Source organism: Haemaphysalis longicornis, unplaced genomic scaffold, assembly GCF_048455015.1.
Source record: "Haemaphysalis longicornis isolate Haplotype H1 unplaced genomic scaffold, Haemaphysalis longicornis Haplotype H1 scaffold_4, whole genome shotgun sequence".
NCBI lineage: Eukaryota > Metazoa > Arthropoda > Arachnida > Ixodida > Ixodidae > Haemaphysalis > Haemaphysalis longicornis.
The window spans coordinates 204631919-204635982 of NW_027526361.1; positions in this window are offsets into that span (position 1 = coordinate 204631919).

The window sequence follows — 4064 nt, forward strand, 5'->3', positions numbered from 1 at the left end:
CGTGAAGCCACCGTAGCCTGCCAGCCACTGGAATATTACACGATGACTATCGACGTGTGAAAGATGAGGCAGATATTCCACTTCGTGCTGGATGTTTTCGAGTAAGCTGCAGCAACTGTTGCAGGCTCTGAAGAGCTGCTTTTGAATTTCAGAAAACCGTTCAGTGTGACGGCGGCTGGCGAAGAATGTATCGGATGGCTTCTTTAATCGCATGTTGCTCCTCCAACGTGCACAAAGTGGCTCGGTCAAGCCGGTAGGAGAAGGCTTTGGCTGCTGATGCAATAAAAATCCCTGGTGAACTGCAGTAACGCGTTGCCCATCCATACGTAAAAATTTGAGTTTTTGTGGAGTAAAATCTGTTAATGTGTGCAAATACCGTCGGCAGTAGGCTGATTTTAGGTTTTTGCTATTTTAAATCAATTTTAGGTATCTGCAGGGCTGACCGAGTCCAGGGCAGGGAGCAGATTGGTACCGTTTGCGGTGCTTAAGTTGAATTAGGGCGTTAATAGTTCGTATTGCTTGTCCAAAGCTAAAATTGTAGTCAAACAAACGGTATCCCCCAAGCGGTTTTATCAAGCACTCTCAGTCATTCTATCGGTGTATGTTAAGCCTAACCGCAACAACCGGGATCAAATTCTTGCGTAACCTTCGCTTAAAATACGGTTGTCCGTCGCACCACGCACTACTTGTCTTTTCTGATTTTCGGGTGGTCCCTCTACTTCGTCATTGGCATCGCTTTCTTTTCCGCACTGTACACTCTTTTCACTCCTTTTTCTGACCTGTTCGTTTCTCAGCTCAACCAGTGTCGTCATCCAGCACGCTTCCACACTGAAGCCACGCAGCAATAACCGAAAAACCAGTATATGATTCCAGTCACGGCTACGTTGATTTCTTCCCTGGGTAGGAAGTATTCCTTAGGACGCCAATGCGAGCACCCGATTTATGCGAGCAGTTTCTGCATTGGTCCCTACGTCGTGACTGAGGATACATCTTTGGTGAACTATCGGGTGTCTCCCGCAGCTGCACCAATGACCTCCTGAGGACCCCACTTACCAAACTGAGGAACTACAATTATGCGCATTTCTCGCTCGAAACAATACACCCAACGTACACCGTAACTCTCGGCAGAAAGGTGGTCGCTTCCAAATGAGGGTACGATAGTCTGAACGTGTGTTCCCGCAGTCAACGTTATTGGGAAACTGTTGTGCCGTATACTGCTTGTGAAAATCCTAGAGACCGCTTCCATTGCGCGAGCGCTCGGTTTGTATAGTCGCGCAGCGACTTTCCTCTCTGTTCCCTAAGGGCAAGCTCGCCCCTGCGCCACAGCGTTGGGCCGAGCCGAAGCATTTAAATTACTGACGAGGTGAAGGCGCCAGCGGCCGTTTCGCGACAAAACACTGTCAGCTGTATGGCCGCTCCGCCCTGATTTGTGGTTAACCTCAATTCATTAGCCCTTTTGAACTGAGACCCGGACCCCGTTCGCCGGGAGAGAGAGAGAGAGAGAGAGAGAGAGAGAGAGAGAGAGAGAGAGAGAGAGAGAGAGAGAGAGAGAGAGAGAGAGAGAGAGAGAGAGAGAGAGAGAGAGAGAGAGAGAGAGAGAGAGAGAGAGAGAGAGAGAGAGAGAGAGAGAGAGAGAAGAAGTTTATTAAAGAAGACCTTTTAGCGAGGGAAAGTGGCCGGCAGCTGGAGCTGTGCGGCGACCTTCGTAGCCAGGGCTGTGATGATCTTCTGTCTCTCCGGGTCAACGCAGCTCAGCACTGCCTCCCAGAGCTCCGAGGAATTAATTTTAGGGAGGGGATCTCATAGACAGGCCCACGTGTAATGTTGTGCCGTGGTCTTGTCTCCGCATAGTGGACAAAAAGTAGAGGGATAAACTGAGGGATGAATGTGATGGAGGAGGGACCTATTAGGAAGGGATTCGGTCTGTGCGAGCCTCCATAGTCGTTCTTCCGTGTAAGTCAGCCGGGACGCGGAACGCGCGCTCTGCGCGAGGGACGGACCACGGTTAGGAGACGCTGAACACGACGCCGAGGGTATGTGACGCTTTCTGTACCATCCGGCTGCAAATCTGTTGTGCCGGCGAAAGCCCGCCAGCCCTCCCGGCTGCCGGTCCCTGCGTTAGGTTGCTCCGGTTGTCCCTACGCTTGCATATTGTAAGGCCGTAGCTACACCTCCACTATTACGCCGTGCGGTGCGCGCCTGTGAGCGAACGGACCGCGTCTCCCTCGCTGCTGCAAGCCGATCTGGCTCACGGAGATGCCCGCGCACGGCGGTGCGCCGCGCCACGGATATTACCCTGACTGAAAAGCCCACTGGCTGTGCGCGGCGCCGACGCGCATACTTGCGCGTGGCGCCTCATCGCCCCTTTCACTTAAAGGGAAGTACGCACATATAATCAATGTAACAGCGAGGTTGGCGTAGAAAAAGCGTCTTCTGGCTTTACCCTGGACGCATATTCCTTTGTCGCCCCCGACTCCACCTCCCCGAAAGAGGTGGTGTGAGTTGATCACGACGGCGTTTCATTCTCGTGAGCTTGCTCAGCTAACTCGAACCCACGGTGGTTCCTCGCTGTGTGTAGGCCTGCATGCCTTGTGTAATGCATGGGTTACAAATATTGTGAGCTAGAGAGACAAGATGGTCCGTATACTGTGGCCATTCATCATTCTTTGGCAGGAGAAACATCTCATCTGTACATACCCGTTACAGTTATCATCATGAGCGCCTTCTTTTGCCGCGTCAACGACCTGCTAAGTAAATCAAGCCCATTGGAGCCACTGTGGACTTGTTTACACTCTACTGTCTATTTACAATACTTTGAGAAAAAAAAACTATGATTTGCCTTCAAGGCCGATGCTTAGTAACCGAAGCTTCTTGGTCTCGTGGATTGAGGTGTCGTAACTGACACTCACTGCAGGAAAGCCAACTTTACACAATGGGAGAGTACATGATGATGATTCTGATGAGAATAAAAAGAGAGAGAATAAACGTCTGATAGAGCAAACGCTTGTGGTTGAGCCGTCACTGGGTGGGGTGGGTTCGCCTCAGTCCAGGTACCCTTGGGCCTTCGCTGCAGCCCTAGCACGGGTGACCACAAAGATCCGGTCTGCGTGACAGGAGCTGGTCAGCAGGCCCTTCCACTGCTCTGATGAAACAAGAAAAAAGTGCTTCCCGTGACCGGAATTGAACCTGGGTCCTTTGCGTTAAGCCGCCGTCTATCCGACTGAGTCATTCTGACAAGGTCGAAGCCGTTCGAATTTACTCTAGGCTACTCGAACTTGTGAATAAATTGAGTTAAAACAAATCAATTCAAACGCCCCTTTACCTAAACTTGCGAAGAGAAAGCTTCGCGTTCCATCCACCTTTCTTGTTAAATGAAGCGGACTTCGATTTTAATGTCGTGATTTGGAGTCGTCATTTATATGACGAACTGTACCAGGGATGAGGAGAACGGTGATGACGAGTGTTCTTTTGAGCGTGAAAGCATTCACACGGCACCCCAACCAGTTTTGACGCTGCTTCCCTGAAGCCGAGTAGGTCTTTAGCCTGGCCAAATACGTTGCAGCTGGTCATGTGGCAACACAATTGGAAAAGACAGGTGTGGAGGGGAGAGCTCGTTACAGACTCGTCAACGTACACATGCCGACGCTCTACCCTCTGGCTGAATGGTTTACTACTAGCGTCTACTGTAACGCTTCTAAAGCAGCGCCATAAGATGAAAGACGTACAGAGAATACGTGGAACGAGTGCTATCACAAATTTTTCATACATGCGCAGCGCACAGCAAGTTGTAGGCCACTCTTAAAACCTCAGTTTCTCTCTCAAACATTTGTTCCCACAATTTGCGTACGGATACTTTCTCTATATTTTCACTATTAAAACTGCGATGCGTTTCCTACCGTTTAGTTGTCTTACACATACATTTAAATAAAACAATCATTGTACACCTCGGTTTTGGCTGGAGACAAGAAACTTTGGATGCTCCCGGCCAGAAGTTCTCGCATCTGTTGAGACGGATTAATTTTTTTATTTGAAATTTTAGCGCAAATTTTGCTTGGATTGCACAA